Source organism: Vulpes vulpes, chromosome 3 (assembly GCF_048418805.1).
Source record: "Vulpes vulpes isolate BD-2025 chromosome 3, VulVul3, whole genome shotgun sequence".
NCBI lineage: Eukaryota > Metazoa > Chordata > Mammalia > Carnivora > Canidae > Vulpes > Vulpes vulpes.
Genome location: NC_132782.1, coordinates 3,779,157 through 3,798,507, shown reverse-complemented (window position 1 = coordinate 3,798,507; position 19,351 = coordinate 3,779,157). Strand labels below are relative to the sequence as shown.

General features: G+C 37.4%; 1 pseudogene; it reads right to left on the bottom strand.

The window, feature by feature from the left end:
* Positions 1-3,950: 3,950 nt before the first annotated feature.
* On the bottom strand, positions 3,951-19,064 carry LOC112916508 (cytoskeleton-associated protein 2-like; annotated as a pseudogene).
* Positions 19,065-19,351: the final 287 nt, after the last annotated feature.

Sequence of the window (19,351 nt, the reverse complement as noted above, 5' to 3'; positions counted from 1 at the left end):
ACTTGTTTCTGGTCTGATAATTAACTGTTTCACTTTGATTTTTTCATTATGGTAAAATAAAAATATAAAAAATAAATATACACATAGAAACATAAAAAATATACACACATATATAATATTTATGTAAAACATATGAAACAAAAATATGTTCATCTAAAAATCTCATCAAATGCATCAGATGTCTTGTTAAGTCTATGTGTTATTAAGTCTATGTTCTGGGTAGAAACCTAAATTATTGATTACCAGAAGTAGTAAGGGGTAGGGATATGTTGCTTGCTACTGACCTGGCAGTTTTAAAAAGGATTGCATTGTCCTTACTAGATATGTTGTGGATCACCATAAAACAGATAAGGGTTGATTTGACCTTTGATTAAATAATCATACATAAATTTATGCAGACAGTGGCTATAATCTCACCCCACTCTGCATTACTTAAGTGCACAATTAATAGGTATGTACAATTAAAAGAATGAAAACAGTGATAATGAGCTGAGTACACCCTGTAATACCTACCAGCACCCTGACCTACTGCTTATCGGGGCATAGATCCAATATTTGCATTCTCATTATTTACTTAAGAGTTTGTGTAATTCACTGGTTAATAACTTAGAAATATGTCTTCAAAATCGTTCTCTCTGCAAATAGATCATGAAAGGAAAATATTGCATTTGTAGGGCTAATTAATTGTCAGATCAAAACAAAATATTTATTAAAATTACGTATTATCGATTTAATAGCAAATAATTAGTATATAATTTTTTTTCTTGGGATGAAGAAAAAAACTCAGTTTCCTAACTCTCTTCTAAGGTCATTACTGAAACATGGGATCAGTATTTGTAATTACAATATCATGAATACTTAAATTTCTCTCATGCTGGGAAAAGCCATGATAAGATTACAACTAGCACACTGATTTTGTTAACGACCTTTCAACTGGAAAACTCAAACTATCTTGACTTAGAATGATCTGTTACTTTCCACTCTTCCTGAGAAACAGAAAAATCAGTGAAATGCCTGAGATCCAAGAATTTGCCATTTGCACAAAAGTACAAGGGTAGTCGAAGCTAGTAAGTAATACATTCATGATCCAGTAGGCAAAACTACTGTTTCTGGTATGGACTCCATATACTCGCTCTCTTTTTTCATTTTTCTAGTTCATGGTTCTCTAAGTTTTCTCAACTGTAGGTACAATCTATAAAAAGAGAATGTAGACAAACTTTGTGTATGACAATGGGTATTGTAATTCCAGTGAAATTCAATTTCCTTCCACTCAGGGGTTGCATAAACTCAGTTCTTCATGATCATGTAGAATGAAACCTGTGTCTTTGTGGATAATGCCATTCTGATTCACGTCCCCACGTTTGCCTAACATAAATGCATATTGCCAATTATGTGTCCTTTAAAATATGAAAACCGGAATCAGAAATGGATACGGAGCATCTTTGTGTATACCATCCTATTATTTAATTGTCTGTACACAATACATTTGAGACCTGATGATATACTGTATTTAATTTGTCTCACTGCACACCCCACCATAGCAACTAGCCTAAAGCATATGGGAAGAGGAACCTTAATGTCACTTGCAAGCACTTTCTCCAACCTGTCAGATCATCCAGTGCACTCCTTGGTTTGTTTCTTTTCTTACTCTGTGGTCCTTCTGTGGAGTAGAGTGACTATTAAATTACTTAACGATGGACACTAATGGCAAGGGCACTGACCAATCGGAACAGATAGAGCCACAGCGTGGTAGCAGGGGCCTGGAGCCTTATGCTGGATAGATGTTAACTTTCTCATTGCTATTATGCAGCAGTGGTCCTAGGGACCACTATAAAGGGGACAGGACAGCTAGGGTGCATTGAGGAGCTTGAGGCACTTACAATTACCATCCAATGCAGAAAAAACTCAGTATTTTAATAATCACCATGATCATGTCGATTGCGATGGGAATGCGGTCTGTTGGCTAGCTCGTGACAATCTTACCCATTTCTAGGACTTTAACTAACATACTCCTCAGGTGACCAGCCAATCCCCAGATCTAGCTAGTTTGTGACTTCTTTTCAACGTAGACTTCTATTTCCAACAATCTACCGGATAGAGTAAAAATGATATCTTGTTAAATCTTCCCACTCGATAAATCCAAAATTCAGTGGACTCTCTGCCTCTGTAATTCTCCAGTTGTCTTCTCTTTCCCTGCAAGAGCATCGCTATCCAGTCTAGCTTCTAGCCTAGGAACTTGAAGTCATCTCTGACTTGACCCTCTCCCTCATCTTCAGTGTCCTAATCGCCATCCTATTCTACCAGTTCTGCATCAGAAATAGCTCTGTCATTTATGGTCCTCCTCATTCCTACCCCCGCAGTAGTGCAGGCACCCATACCTCTTGTTTATGTCATTGCAATAGTCCCAACTTCCCTCCCTACTGGCAGACTCCCACTTCCTATACAGGGTTGAATGCACATGCAACTAGGATTTCTTCCCTGCCCAACAAATATGAAGGTTCTGAATTGATCATTAACTCACTTCAAATTTCTACCCCTCAGATTTATCAACTGACCTTTGAAGCCTCCTTTTGTGCCCGTATCCACAATACCCGAACATCCTGATCATCCGTTCCATCAATTTCTACTTCCTGAGCTAAATTAATATTTTTTTGCCTTTATACCTTTGCTCTTGTAATCTCTTCTTCCTGGGAGACTTCCAGGGACTTCCTGGAAAGTCCCTCTTTTCTCTCCCTCCCCTGTCAAAATCCGTATTCCTTAAACCTCACCTCGCCCAAGAATTCTTTCCCAATCTGATCAGACAAAAATCAGTCACTTCCTAGTAAGTGTCCCACAAGGATCCTTTTAGTCTGCATTTGGCAGTGGTCTTATTATGCCTATTTTACTATTATTTTGGTTCACAAACTAAAAGCTTCTTGATATTTGGAACTATATCTAAAGGCTGGTAGTACCTAACATAGTATCTTATATCTTGTATGTACTTAATAAATACGTGTGGAGTGATTTGCAGCCCTCCCATCAAGACACAGTGATTCACTGTTTAGTATTTCCAAGCTGGGGCACTACAGAGCCTCTCATCCGAGTTTTATCTGTACAGTGAATCGGGGTCAGATACTAGCCAGACACAAACTCCTTAATCAGCTGAGAAGGCATACAATTCAATTATTGCCAAATACCTCAGAGCAACACATATATTACATAAAAGTGGTTTGTTTTATGGATAAAAATATCTACCCCAAAGAAAATTTGTAGTCTATGCGATTAGATTAAAAAAAATACAAGACCAAGAAATATTACTTCCACAATTCTGTTTTGTCTGTAGATATCCCATTTACAATCCTTTTGGCCCACACTCATCTTATAATTCGAACTGAAATCCTGCCTGGTCGAGGTCTGACTTCCTAACGTGCAAGGTTTATCAGTGGAATTAAGTCGTTTCTATAAAGTATAGCAGCAGTTCAAGAAGCCCCTTGAATTCCATTTTGCATCCGTTTACTGAGCAGATGCACTGGTGCTGGCATCAAGGGAAGGAAAAAGGTGAAGGATGTGTGACACCTGTCCTATGATCTCTTAGACAAGAACAGTTTGAGGCCAGAACACAGGAGAAACCCCTTTCCGAAAGATAATCTGAGATCTTACATTGGAATGGAGCCTCACATGGAAAGCCTTGCAGGGAGGAAATTGAGTCTTTCCTATTTGCTGGGGAAACTCGTGTAGTATCCAAACCTTTCTCTAAGTGCTCACCATGTGCCACATCCCGTTCTTGGCGCTGAGGGCAAACGTAACAAATACGATCACTGCTCAGAAGGAATTTGCTGTATCTCTGCTTATTTTCAAATTTTACTTCATAAAAGTAAATTTAACAATGATTTATTTGCAGCTGCAGTCCCTAGAGAAGTGAAAATAACTCACAAAGTACCACCCATGGACTTTAGGTCTGATCTGAGTGTCTAATCGAGATTTATTGATGTCCGGCGTATAAGTTCTGTGATGTATCCTATTCAAAAGAGAAAAGAACAAAAACAGAAAAAACACACAAACAAAAAAAAAACCAAAAATCAAAATTCTATGTGTTTTACACAAAGACAATTTTACACAATGCCTCCTCCCTCCCCATTTAGCTAACATAATGGAGACTTACACCTGAGTTCTCCAAATCATTTTCCCCATCAATAATGCAATATTCACCTTAAAAAATTATTTTCCACCTCAAGGAACATATTTTCTTTTATTGTTTTGCACATGGTAATCAACAGTTAGCGAAAGTAGCAAACTGTCACCATATCATACATCATGACCATGTTTGGCTTATTTAAGGATCAATGGTCTTTGATTAACAATTTCCTCCCGAATTTCCAATCCGGATGACTTCATGCATATTTGAAACGTATGGTAAATATTTCACTATAAAATAAAGAATGATATCAAATTGCATTTGTTTAATTAAATTCCTTGCTGTCTGTTTTATTCAGATGTGTACACAATGCCATTTGTATGGAACGCTAAGTAAAAAGTAACAGTTAATATTGGGGGCTATTGCTATAAAAGTATGTTATCTTTTATATATATCACAGCATTACTTATTATCAGCTTCACACATAGCACTTTGCCTTTGATTTACGCAAACAACTGTAAATGTTTTATATATTTGTGAGGAAGTGAATGATATTAGACCATCAATCCATGGGGACTGCAAATCAGGAAAAAAAAAAAGAAAGGCTATTACATTTCAGAAGCTGTTAAATCAGTTGTGCCCCCTGGCTGATTTTGTCAGCTATATTTGCTGTGGGTAAAACCGTTGATGCCGGGAATGCTGGAGCGGCCCTGAGAGTGTTGGAGAGTAAATAGCAGCAGAGTTGTAAACTACACCACACATCTCACACTTACCGCATAAGCCCGGCTTACACTTTCCTCTGAATAAATCCAGCAGCTTTAAAAAGAGCAAGACAGAGAAATAAAGAAAAGGGGAGGGGACAAGCAGGCAAAACTGGGCCCATGCCTTCTGTCACTGCCTCCAGCTCTGGCCCCTCAGCAGCCTGCCAACAGGACACTGCTCTGCCAGTTGTAAATTTTAATTGGCCATCTGGGGAAAGCACAAACCACTGACTAGAGATTAATCAGCAAATTAACCTAGGCATAATACACATTTCCCCACGGACCCGCAGCAGCTCCAGGCTGGGCCGGAGCAGCCGGGGACGCGGGACGACTTGTGTAGAACGCTGTTGCTGCTCCCTGCCTTGCAGGGGAACATCTTCTCCGAGTCCTGAAATTCCCTTCCGTGTGACCTTTGTTAGTGCCCTGATTTGTATGGCAGTCGCAAAGAGCTTTTTTTTCTTCGTCGTCTTCTTCTTCTTCCTTTTTTTTTTTTTTTGTAAAGTGCTAAACACAGATGGCGCAGGTACTGTGATTGCTGGAAAAAGTGTTGATGAATCAGTGCAAGTGACAACTTTTCTCTAGTGGGCTATTCACTTGGCTTGCTAAGGTACCTCCAGGAAGAAACAATGGTGTCCCTGGATTGTTACCAGCTTGGTGAATCACCCGGGGCATCACGTTTATTTAGGCAGTTTCTCGAGTGACGCTGTCTTTTCATGGCCTCTGCACTGTAAAAGCAGATCTGGAAATAATACAGCCTCCGTCTTCAAGTCTAGGTCATAAAGAATTAATTTAAAAGCCAAATGTACACGTATATAGGATGGTATGGCCTCAGCTTTTTCAATGAACCGTCTTCTCATTAGCTCATGGCCATGCCCCAAGCTGAGCCAGGGAAAGAGGTGGCCACTAGAGAACAGATGTATATAGGGGACGGACACCAGGAGGGCAACGTGAGGGAAGGAAGGGAAATTTGGGGGGTTTTGATACAGAGTGGAAGTGAAAAGATGTGCCAAAAAAAAAAAAAAGTAGTCTTTACACAGCTTTTGGAACAATGGAAGGGCTTTGTGCGTAATAAGGAAGGATCTTGAAGAGCCAGAGTGTCACGAAGACTCAGAGGTGATACCACAAAGCCCAAATAAAGGATACATTGAATAACCTTGTCTGAAGGGGACTGAGGGATATTGGAGGATGACATGGCTGGGGCAGACCAGGGAAGAACAGATTTTCCATCTTGTTATCAGCTGCATCTCTAGAAGTTAGCATAGTGCTTAGACATCGTGGTCTGTTGCAGGCACTCAGTATTTTTCAGTGAAAGACATCTCCAGCTTTAATATAATTAGAAGCCCTTGTGATAGCAGACATGCCTCCTATTGCCTTTCCTGTCTGTAGTCCAAGCTGGATGAGAAGTAGGCTGTATGATGAGGGTCTCTATTCAAACCACCTCTTGAGACACCAATTCATAGAGACCTAGGATATCACTTGGTGCAAAGATCCTGATCAAAACATGGGTGAGCTGGTCAAGTCAAATTCTCTTCCTGGGAACTTGGAAATTAGACACCAAAAGACTCAGTTAGTTAGCAATGGGCTATAACAAAAAGACTGTGATAACAGGACAAAAGACAAAGTGGGCGAGGCAGTGCTTTGGGGTCATGTGCGAGCAGAGGAAGGCAATGTGTTAAAGAAAAGAATGGAACCGAATCGCCAGGAGAAGCAGCCTGTCTCAGTTCCGTATTTTCTGAAACCCACCTCTACTTCTTCTCCTAGCCTCTGATTTGATGTGATCTGAGTGAGATTACATGGCATTCTGATCATTGCAACCAAAAGAAGCTTGATCAGAACAACCATAAACAGTAATAGCACCATCATAAGCCAATGGTCTGAAAAGACAAATAAAACTAGTAACTGTCCCCCACCACTTCCAGTAAGTGAACAGAATTCAGGAACTCTGAAGCATGCTGGTCATTTTCAGAAATACAAGTCATGGTGGGTTATTTTATACGGCTCTGCTCTGACCCACCACTAAATCACACAGACCCATTTCACCTGCCTCTGGCAAAATAGATAGATTCTTTCCTTTCACAACCAGGTATGGATTTCTTTCTGTTTTATTACATTATTGCAAGCAATGCTGCCTGCCAAACCGCATGCCCTTAAACTGAAATGGCTTCTGGCCAAGCGCTGGATTATCTGTGACAGTAAATCAGTCAATATGCACGGCCTAGAGACCACAGCAGTTAAATAGATGTCTTTGGCTTCGGGTGGGGAAACCTTCCCTCAAATACCCAACTCCGCTCCTTTTAAGGCCTTCTAAGAAGGCCTTTTATTTAAATAGTATTTTGAGTCACCCCGCAGTTTATCCTGAGGTTTGAGATGGAATATAAAGGCAAAAGAAAAGAGAAAATAGAGTAGGCAACAGTTCTGGATTAAGCACTAAATGTGGTAACTGATAAAAGGAAAAAATGTTAGAGTCGTTTGGAATTTGTAATATCAAAAAAAAATGCTTTTAAAAGTGTTGAAAGGTCTGGTCTCTGCCCATCGCATCGGACTTAAATGCTCTGGCTGTATAGACTACCTACTGGAAATAATTTCTAACTCAACATCATTGGAGAGTATAGTCAGTATTTTCAGTGTGCACTGGCGGACGGATTTCTTTATCTCCTCTGGGAGGGATATGATCCAAAGGTTAGAACGGGCTCAAATAAATTCTGTTCGGTTTGTGTGGTCTCCTCTGAATTATTCCAAAGCCTTCCTGTCTAGCGTCAACTCTGTTCCTCGACTTCATGTTATCTCAATTATATAAATGAAAAATTGGAGGAAATTGTATTTACTCATTTGTAAAGGCATGAGAGATGCTTGACAAGAAGATAACTGGAATACAAAAGTATAGAATAGTGTCATGATAATAACGATACTATCGATCACCTATTGTTATGCTTGCACATAGCTTTCCACACAGCATATATTTTAACAAAATAAAGAGGAAAGCGAGTCATGGTAAGATTTCTAGTTGCTGTATTTCATTCGTCTAAATATCTTAAAATAACTTGCAGGGGATCCCTGGGTGGCACACGGTTTAGCGCCTGCCTTTGGCCCAGGGCACAATCCTGGAGACCAGGGATTGAGTCCCACATCGGGCTCCCTGCATGGAGCCTGCTTCTCTCTCTCTCTCTCTCTCTCTGTGTCTATCATGAATAAATAAATAAAATCTTTAAAAAAAATAACTTGCAATCTTATATTATTTTATCCTTACATCTAAAATTAAAATAGTTTCCTGGGGAAGATCTCATACAATGTTGCTAAGATGTACCAATGGAGTCAAGGAAGCGAAGTACGTAAGAGTCAGGTAAGTAATGGAAGATTAATTCACAACAGTGCCTACTACACAAAGTTTGATGTATATTTGTGTATATGATGTGCTTACAAGAGTGACTTACAAAGTCCTTCAGAGGAGGCTTCTTCCTCTTTCGTCATTTCCTACCACGTTCTATATATCTCATCCCCCAGCCACCTGGGAATTTTCTGCTTCTGCATCACATCATGGCTTTCTAGGACTAAATATCTTGCACATGCTCTACTGCCTAACAGGCCCCTGACATCTTTCATTTCTCCTTACCTAGAAAACTCCCACTCATCATCTTCAAGATCTTGGTGGCATGTCGCTTTGTCACCTTCATGGAGAGTTAGTTGTTTTACCCTATAGACTCCAACAGCACCTTGGCCATACTGCCATACCATTGCTTTAATTTTTATAACATTTTACGTTGAGATTTATCTGTTCACATATGTCCTCTCAACTAGGGTGTGAACTCTTTGTGGACAAAGCTCAACACCCAGCACAGTATTCCATATAAAGTAGACACTCCACGAAATGTTTGGTAAATGAGAACACTAATGAACTACTTGCAGCAATGGTAGCATTAGGGACACAGGCAAAGATCCTCCATTTTCTGAATGGAGCTCAGGACCAATCTTGTTTACCTTGATATTTCAGGTATAATTAAAGATGGCCTTGGCTCTCATAGCTTCTGTGACTTTATCAACTTTTTTTGGAAATAATGTTAGATGGTTAAATGTATAATTAAAGATGGCTTTGTTTTTCAAAGCTTTGAGGTGTTTTCTTTCCTTTTTTTTTTTACAAACTGTGTTGAGAATAATACATATGTAATGAAATATTCTGAACTTAAGTTCACAATTCATTGAGCTTTGCTAGGTGTATATACCCTACAACTAGTGTAACTCACGCCCCCATCACAATATAGAACATTTCTGTCACCCCAAAAAGTTTCCTTCTACTCTTTTGCATTCAGTCTGCTCCAGGCCACTACCCCAAGCAACCACTACTCTTAATTCTATAACTAGAACCCAATGTAAATGGCATCATAAGTGTATGCATTTTCCTGTCTTACCTTTTTGCTCAAGTGGTTGTGCGTATCGTTGCGTTATTCATTTTTATTGCTGAGTAATATTGTATTATATGAGTGACATTTTTCTTATCCATTCTCCAAACAACATTTGAGTTATTACTAGGTTTTAGCCATTATGAAGAAAGCTGCTATGAATATTTGTGTATGTCTTTCTGTTATTATTACTTTTTAATTTCTTACCTAGAAGTGGAACTGCTAAGTCATGTGAAAACGTATATTTAGCTTTATAAGAAATTGTCAACATGTTTTCTTCAGTATTTGTACCATTTTATACTCCCACCAGAAATTTTTGAGAGTTCCAGTGGCCTTCAGCCTAATCAACACTACTGATGATCTTTTGTTTGTTTGTTTGTTTGTTTGTTTGTTTGAGAGAGGATAGAAGGAGAAGGGGAGAAGCAGACTCTTCACTGATCAGGGAGCCTGACTTGAGGCTTGATCCCACAACCCTGAGGTCATGCATGACCCTACCCAAGGACAGATACCCAACAAACTGAGCCCCCCAGGCGCCCTTTGACTATCTTTTTTAATTCCAGCCAATCTATTAAGTATGAAAAGATACCTCATTGTGGTTCCACTCTGAATTGCCCTGCTGACTAATAATATTGAAGATTGTTTCATGTGCCTGTAGGCCATTTGAATATCTTTTTCAGATTCTTCCCATTTAAATCACTTGTCCATTTCAGGAAAGTAGAAGAGGTAGTAGGGATCTCCCTATCACTAAGTTGTGTAGGTTCTCTCTGTGGTGTACATGTAAGTATGTTGTCAGATATACATGTATTGAAAAATTGTCTCTCAATCTGAGGCAAGCCTTTTCAATTTACTGATGTTGTCTTTTGATCTATTATATTTTCTGGATTAATATTAATGCATATTCATGAAATGAGATAGAAGCCATTTGAATATGCAATTGTTCCCACACCATTTATTGAAAACTCTGTAATTTCACCTGTTGAATTAGGTTGGCACCTTGTTGAAAATGACTTGACCAAAGATGTGTGGGTGAATTTTTAGAATTTCTAGTTACCTGTATATCTATCTTCCTACCAATGCCACACTATCATGATTACCATTGCTTTTTTGCTGTTTTTCTGTTTTCTATTGTTTCACTGATTCTAGTCATTAAAGCCTTGCAAATAGGTTTTAAAAGTCCTCCAAAGTTATTCTTTTTTTTTAACTATTGTTCTCTATGGTTCTCAATATTGCTATATATTTTCATTTCAAACTTATAGTAAGTTCTTAGTTTCTTTTTTTTTTTTTAAGTTCTTAGTTTCTACAAACTGCTTATTGAGATTATGATTAAGCTTGTGCTGAATCCTTAGGCTATTTTGAGAAGAATGGACATCTTAACAGCATTGAATCTTCCTACACATTTTTAGTTAAAATTATTTCTACGTATCCTATGTTTTTGATGCACTTTTCCAGATTTCATTTTCCAATTATTTGCTGTTAGATGCATACAATTGAATTTTATTTATTGATGCTACATTTTGTGATTGTGATAAATTCATTGATTCTTTCTAATACTTACTTGTAGATTATTTAGGACTTCCTACATAGATAATCATGCCATCTACAAATAGAGACGTATTTTGCCTTTCCAAGGCTTAAGTTTCTTTTTCTTTTCTTTTCTTTTCTTTTTCTTTTTTTTTTTTTTTTACCATTATTGTACTGGGTATCCAGTACATATTGAATAGAAATAGTAAAAGTTGCATTCTTGCTTTGTTCCTGACCTTAGGAGTAAAGATTTCATCTTTCAACATTAAATATGATGTTTTATTTGTAGGTTTTTTTTTTTTATTCTTTATTTATGATAGTCATAGAGAGAGAGAGAGAGGCAGAGACACAGGCAGAGGGAGAAGCAGGCTCCATGCACGGGGAGCCCAACGTGGGATTCGATCCCGGGTCTCCAGGATCGCGCCCTGGGCCAAAGGCAGGCGCCAAACCGCTGCGCCACCCAGGGATCCCTATTTGTAGGTTTTAAAAGGTGCCCTTTCTTGGGTTGAGAAAGTTGTTTTCTATATCTCAGTTCCTAAGAGTTTTTATTTTATTAGGACACTGTTAAATACTTTTTATGCATCTTGTTTTGAACAATGATGAAATACCACACCAATTTTGAATTTATGGGATAAACTTATATGGTCATGGTGTATTCTTTTCTTTTATATATTGCTGAATTGATTTGCTAATATTTTGTTCAGGGATTTTGTGTCTATATGTCTGAGGAATATTTGTAATTAATTATCTGGTATTGTCTTCTAGGTTTTGGTGTTAGGTTTATGCTGGTTTCATAAAATAAAGGAAGCATTCACCTTTTTCTCTATTTTCTGAAAGAGTCTCTAAGATCATTAAAATTCCTTCTTTAAAATTTAGATAGAGGGGATCCCTGGGTGGCGCAGCGGTTTAGCGCCTGCCTTTGGCCCAGGGCACGATCCTGGAGACCCGGGATCGAATCCCACGTCGGGCTCCCGGTGCATGGAGCCTGCTTCTCCCTCTGCCTGTGTCTCTGCCTCTCTCTCTCTCTCTCTGTGACTATCATAAATAAATAAAAATTTAAAAAAAATTTAAAATTTAGATAGATTTTACCTGTAAAGTCATCTTGCTCCAGAGTTTCTTTATGGAGGAGCTGTTTTTTTTTTTTTTTTAATTCAGATTTTTCAGTAGATGTATAGCTATTCTGATTTTCTATTTCTACTGTGTCAATTAGGGAAATTAGTGCTTTATAAGAAATTTCTCATTTCATTATAGTTATTTAATTTGACATAAAGATATCCAAAATATTATCTTTTTTATTTTAATGTCTGTAGGATCTGTAGCAATATTTTCTTTTTTCATCCCTGACATTGTTGGTTTTCTCTTAATTAGTTTTATCTAAGTATAATCAATTTTAGTAATTTTTTCAGAGAATCAACTTTGAGTTTGGTTAGTTTTATATACTCTTTGCCTTTTTCCTACTGTGTTGTTTTTCCCATTATCTTAATTTATTTTTATTTCATGCAATTTGGGTTAACTTTAGTCTTTACTCACATTTATGAAATATGAACACCAAAATATGGAAGTCTTCATTTTGCAATATATACAAATATGAAAACATTAGTGGTAATAGTTCTTCATATATTCTACATACAAGATCCTTATAATATATATGATGGACAAATATCCTCCCCCATTTTGTGGGTTATCTACTTTCTTGATAATCTTTCAAAGCACAAAAGAGTTTTATTTTGATGCAATCCAATTTACCCTAGTTTTTCCTTCATTGCTTGTGCTTTTTGTGTGATAACTAAAAAACTAATGCCTATTTCAATATCATGAAGGTTTGCACCCACGTTTTCTTTATTATTTTATTATTAATTTTAAATTATTTTTTAGACAGGAAGAGAGAGAATCTTAAGCAGGCTCCATATCCAGTGCAGAGCTTAATTTTACAACCCTGAAGTCATGGCCTGAGCCAAAATCAAGAGCCAGACACTTAAATGACTGAGCCACCCAGGTACCCCACACCTACATCTTCTTTTAAAAATTTTACAGGTGCTTTAACTTATAGGTTCTCTTAAATCTAGGTCTTTAATTAGTTTTGAGTTAATTTTATTTTTGGTGTGTGGTCCAACTCCATTCTTTTTTTTTTTTTTAATTTTTTTATTTATTTATTTTTTTTATTTATTATAGTCACAGAGAGAGAGAGAGGCAGAGACAAAGGCAGAGGGAGAGAAGCAGGCTCCATGCACCGGGAGCCCGACGTGGGACTCGATTCCGGGTCTCCAGGATCGCGCCCCGGGCCAAAGGCAGGCGCCAAACCGCTGCGCCACCCAGGGATCCCCCAACTCCATTCTTTTTCACATGGCTACTGAGTTTTCCCAATACTATTTGTTGAGAAGGTGAGAGGTTCAATACATGCATGGCATATCCAATTTTTGGTTTTGGTATCTGGTTATTAAGTATGACCAATATTTCTTCTTTTGGGCTCCCCTCATCAGTCAAGTTTAGGCATTCAGAAGAAGTTTGTTTACTTTTTCAGTAAATAATCTTTGCTCATCTTCTCCTACCATGGTAGTCCAAAAGGACTCAACTGAGTATTCATTTAGCCGGTCAGGCTCAGGCTGGGTACACTGAGCTAGAAGGCCTTTCCAGCACTTTTCTTTTGCCAGCTTTCCACTCACTCAAAGGAGCTTTTTCTTTTCTTTCTTCTACTGTTTCATTGGGCTGAGCTGATTTATCAATAGTTGCTTTTGCTACAGTGTGTCTTCAAGGATCAATCCTTTTTGACTTCTGTATCATTTTGGTGTTAGAAGGTGAAGCAGGCCTGGCTACAATTTCAGATGTCAGGCTTCTTGACAGTACCTTCTTTCTCCATGCATCTTGAGAACTGGTTTTGGCACTAGATGAAACCATGTTTGATTGTAGTGATTCTTTCTCCCGAGGCCCTTTCCGGAATGTAACATTGGCAGTGTTCTCCTGATGCCTTATTTTGCAGCATTCTGAGCACTGTTGTGGTGACTTCTGATAGGACCCACAGCAGCTGTCAGTCCTGAGAGGTAGCGCTCACAAGTCTAGTGGTGGTCATCATGTTTGGGGCTCTGTCACTTCTCACTGTCACACTGTGGGTGTCTGTGGGCAGAGGCTCGGGCTTTGGGGACAGGAGCTGAAATGTCTTCATTGTTGCAGAACTCTCATCACTGACTTTCTAAATGAATTAATCTTAGACTAAACAATTTAGCCCAAGTGCAAGCTTCTTGGACATGTTAATATCTTGCTCTGGTTTTTCTGTAGATATTTGTCTCTTTTTACTGTTGTTTTTAAGATGAAATACTAGGCTTAATGTCATGTGTTGATTTTGAGGGTCATCTTTAATTGGCACCAACTGTCCCATTTATCCTCAAAATTATGGGTGTCAATTGTTACTGTTGAATTGCTTAATTCATTATAAAGTCTTAAAGGAATACCATTTCCCCCATTGTTATATTATTTTTGTTCCCAGGAGGTCTACTGACATGTTCTTTACCAGATATTTTTGTTTTAAATTTCAAAACTTTTGTCTCTTCCTGGACCTGAACTTCAGAGTTCATCACGCTCTGGTCTCTACTACTGGATGTGTGATTTTCCTATTTGTATGCAAAAAAAGGTTTTTCAATATATGTTCCTTGAGTTTTTGTCTTCTTTGTTCTCTGAATGCGCGCTAGGGGCAGCTGCAACTCCTAGGGCTGGGGTGCTCATGGCTAGTACTTGAGGGGGATTCCTCTTGGCTCTGATAGTCTGGGACCATGCAAACCAAGGCCTATCTTTGTATTTTTTTAGGTCCCTTTTAATTTCTTTCAATGATGTTTTGTAGTTTTTGGTATGTTCAACTCATGTACTTTTGTTGTTGTTCTTGTTGTTGTTAAATATATTCCTGAGGATTTATTTTTGATGGTATTGCAAATGGAATGATTTCATTTTCAGATTGTTCAGTGCCAGCGTATAGAAATACAATTGATTTTTGTATATTGATTTTATATCCTGCCAGGTTGCTGAACTCATGTATTAGGTATAATAGCTTTCCTGTGGATTCTTTAGGATTTTCTATATGAGTTCATGTCATCTGCAAATAGAGATAGTTTCATTTCCTCTCCAATTTGGATGCATTTTATTTATTTTTCTTGCTCAATTGCACTGGCTAGAACTTCTAGCACAAAAATGAATACAAGTGGAGATATTGGACATCCTTGTCTTATTCCTGATCTTAGAAAACTTCAGTCTTTCAGCATTAAATATAATGTTAGCTATGGGTTTTCTGTAAATACTCTTTATGGAGTCGAGGAAGTTTTCTTCAATTTCTACAAAAATAAATGTATTTTTATCATGTAAGAGTGTAGGATTTTGTCAAATGCATTTTCTGAAACTGTTGAAATTATATGAACTTTGTCCTCTACTCTAATTTGATAGTACTCAGCCTCCAAATTCTTTCTCCCCTGAGGGCCTTGTGACTACTTGGTTTTAATCTTTGTAGAGTGAAAATGAGGTGGGAGGGTTCTAAACTCCAAGATGAAGCCTTTTGGCTGTCTTAGATGGATAACCAGGATTCCAGGATTTTCAAGAAACATTAAAAGACATCTTATCCCTCTTGCTCAGCTGGACTTCCAACATAGGAATTATCTCACCCAAATTAGTTTTCACAATCCTCTGATGCTGCCTCAATCCAGAACAATGGATTAAAATTGACCAATTGGAGTTAAGAAAAACCAATATTAAATCCATTGTGTACATTGTTTTAAATGTTCACAGTGAATGAGAGCTGACTTTCTTGTAAATGCTTACATATACAAGATCCAGTTTTTACGAACAAGAATTTCAGTAATAACCAATAATGTGATTAGCTTGTATGAAAAAAAGAGAAGGGAAAAAATCATGAACTTGTAGGCTATGTGGCTGTTAGTATCTAATATCCGTATCAAGGCAGGTAACAATCCTCTCACACATAACATCAGTCAGGTGGTCATGCCTGAAGGTACGTGTACTCTCCTGGACTTTACAATAGATGAATAACATAAAGAATTACCAAATGTTCAGAATAAACTAAATAAGATGGTTTATGCTCTAGTAAATTGTGTCAAAGAAAAAATGGCTGAAAGAGCTGTGTATTTTAGCCTATAGAAAAGAAAAACTAGAGTAGTGACTAGTGAATATATGATTTTAAGGATTCAACCTTTCAAAAGATTGTTGTGTGAAAAAGAAAATAGTCCATCTTATCCTGACTGCCTCAAAGCTTAGAACTAGTACTAATCAATGGACAGAGACAAGCAGTCATTCACTATATGGAAGAACTCTGTAATGATACTTGTATACCAACAGTAAAGTAGTTTTCAAAAATGACTTAAAAGAGGGTAATAAGTGAATGAAAGCTATACTAAGGTTTTATCAAGCCATGATAAAATGAAAGGCAGTTTGTGTGCCAGTGAGAATTTAGGAGAGTGTTGGAAGTGGGAGGAATATAGAAATAGAATCACTGATGCTCCCACGAGTATGTTGCTCAATGAAGTGGTCATCTATTAGGTTCACAAAGTCACCTAGCTGACCTTATGTGAAACCAAATACACGCATACAGAGTTAAATTCACACAAACAGATTATGCCATGATCACAAATCACAGATTGTCAATGGATGACTTAGAAAGGACAATTGCAAGAGCAGCAAAATGGGCATTTGGAGTCTGAGGCACCCTCAAAGAAGCATGGACCCTGCAGTATGTGTACTGATTCCTTTTTCTTTCCTCTGAAGTTTAATCCTCAAGAATAAAAAAAATACAGCTCTGTAACTTTTGTGTTGAAGACAGAGACTTTATAATAACATTCCTTTAAATACAATTGAATTCAGACCTTCCAAAATGGCTAGAGAATCTCACACTGGAAAGAACATCAGCCCTGACTGTTCCATCTCTGGTTCATCAAGGTTGATCTTCTCCTTAGGGATCTCGCACTAGTCCCTCTGCCACTATTACACAGGCTCAGGAGGTGCAGCTTCTTTGAGTCTGCTCATGCCAATAATGGACACATGAATTTGCTCTTAATCCAACAATAATGCACTTAAGAACAGTCTGTTAGAATAAGTCAATATTTTCTGAAAGCTATGTTCATAGGATTGAAAAGTACATGGCATCTAGCTATAATTTTCTTTTTAGGTATTTGTTACCTGAAGGATATTTTAGGAAGATGGAGTGATATCATTTATTTAAACTTGTTGACACTTATAGAGTGTATTTTTGAGTATTTCTCTGAATCATTTTTTTATTGGAGCCACACACCTAACGTTCAAATCCTAGCGCTGCCTCTTAGAAGCTGTAAGCTATTTCAATTATACAACCTTGGTTAAATTACTTAATGTAATCCCAATACCCTCAATCTGTAAAGTTATAAGGATAAGAACACCTGTTTTAAAGGGTTATTGTGTGAATTTAATAAGTTGATATGTGCAAGGTACTTAGAACAGTGCCTAGAGAATTATACATGCTCAATAAATGTAATACATATCAAAAACATTCATTGAGTACCTATATCTATAATGCAGAGGTTGATTGGAGTCACACTTTTTTTTTTAATATCTATGAATTCCAGGTGTTCTTACATTCTCCTCACTCATCTCTTATTTAGGTGTTCAGCTATGGCTGTTCTTTCTTTATTTCTCACAAATCCTTTAAAAAAGAAAAAATAACATATTTCTTCTTCCAGATTTCCATAGTTTCCTTCTCCAAAGTACCATGCCTTTGTATGTGTATCAAGTTTTCCACACTGTTTTGGGGAGATGGAGGAAATTTACATATAGAAATGCAAAAAAAAAAAAAAAAAAAAAAGATTAACAAGTGGATATCCTCTTTTAAAAGCCATTCATTGGCTTTTCTGATATGGTACCCAGCCTCTCCCAATCTCCACACTCTCCTCTCCCTTTTCAGGCCAATAACCATGACAGCAAAAGCAAGCAATTAAAAAATATTCCTCTCATATTTGAATACCAGAGAAATTCAATCTCTCCAGCCCAAATACCCACAAACTCAGCTCCAGGGCAACACAGACAAGGTGAAGTTGAAATGATTATTTATACAGTCTGATGGATCTCTTTATTAGTGACTTTTTCTTCTCCCAGGCTTCATCTGAAGGGAGAAGGGCTTTTAGTCCTCTTGTTACATACATAATGGAATTTCTCTAGATCTTCTAAGAGAAATCATGATAAAAGAAATGATTTCTAATTGCATCTGAACCTTTACACAAACTGACAAAGCTTTCCTTTCATATATATATATATACATATATATATATAATTGTATTGATATGTATCAATAGAAGTGTGCCTATTGTGTCATTCAATCTCATATTAAAATTTGGTGGTTTTTAGACTCGAGGCTGGGGTAAAATTAGACACAGCCAAGGAACTCAGCAACTCTTCATTGCTGGCAGTAGCATTCAGATTATGGTTATGAACATGTTGGAGTAAGTTCAGATCTAGCCATATAAAGTATCAGGAATCAGCAGAGCTGGGTTGGGTCGGTTCTTCTACTATCTCAGAAGCCTTATAAAGTCTCTGAGCTCCATGGGGGCCTGTATTGTAGCCTCTGTACTATATCAGTTTCACATTTCCAATTCCCTATATTTTCCCAAACACAAAGGGAATCATATACTAAAGGGAAGCAGCTTGCATAGTAGGAAGTGCATGAGTCTTAGAGTCAAATTGAGTTATAATCCAATGTCTATCTTTGGACATTTATAATCAATAATTATTCTCTTGCCACATTTTTGTGAGGATTAATGGAAATAATACACATGAAGGTTTTGGCACAAAATGTCAAGTTTTTTAAGTTATAGAATTAGGAATGATAGATTGTTTAGGTGTTTGTTTGATCTTTGAGATAGGGACTTGAATCTAACCAAATTCTGAGGAAATCTGAATCTCCAAAACAAAACCATTTTAAAGGAAACATCATTTATAAAACTTGCTGGTCATATGAAACTATGTTAAAATTTTAATCACATTGCCTGCAATACAAACTAAAATTATATCCTTTAAAAAAACCAAAAAAATAATGTCCTTTTTTTATATTACTTCTTTATGATATAGCAAAATACATCATTAGCAGTCAGAGTGAATGCAATCAGTCTACGTTGCACTTGAGATTAATACATTCTTTCATTGAAGGGGCTCTGTTACGATTTGTCCAAAAGGTGAAATGATTATCCACAGTGTGCAGCTGGGAATGCTGCTATACAGAGGTGCAGTGCTTTTCAGTTCTACCAAGGCATGCGTCATCGTATTATAGGAGCCTAAACCACCAACTTCACTGTCTAAACTTGAGTTGAGATGGTCAATTAAAACCACCGCTCTTTTTGGGCTCCTTGGTATTTTGGGGATGGAGAGAGTCAAATAGATATTCTTATGAGAGAATACTACACACTTGTGTGGAATGGGAATATGGCCTATTTTTTAAAATTCCCCTCAGACTGCCATGCAATGAAGCATGATGAATTTAGACACAATGAATTTAGAACAAAACACCATACTGAGCAGCCTCCTTGGACGCAGTCCCTACCCTCAGG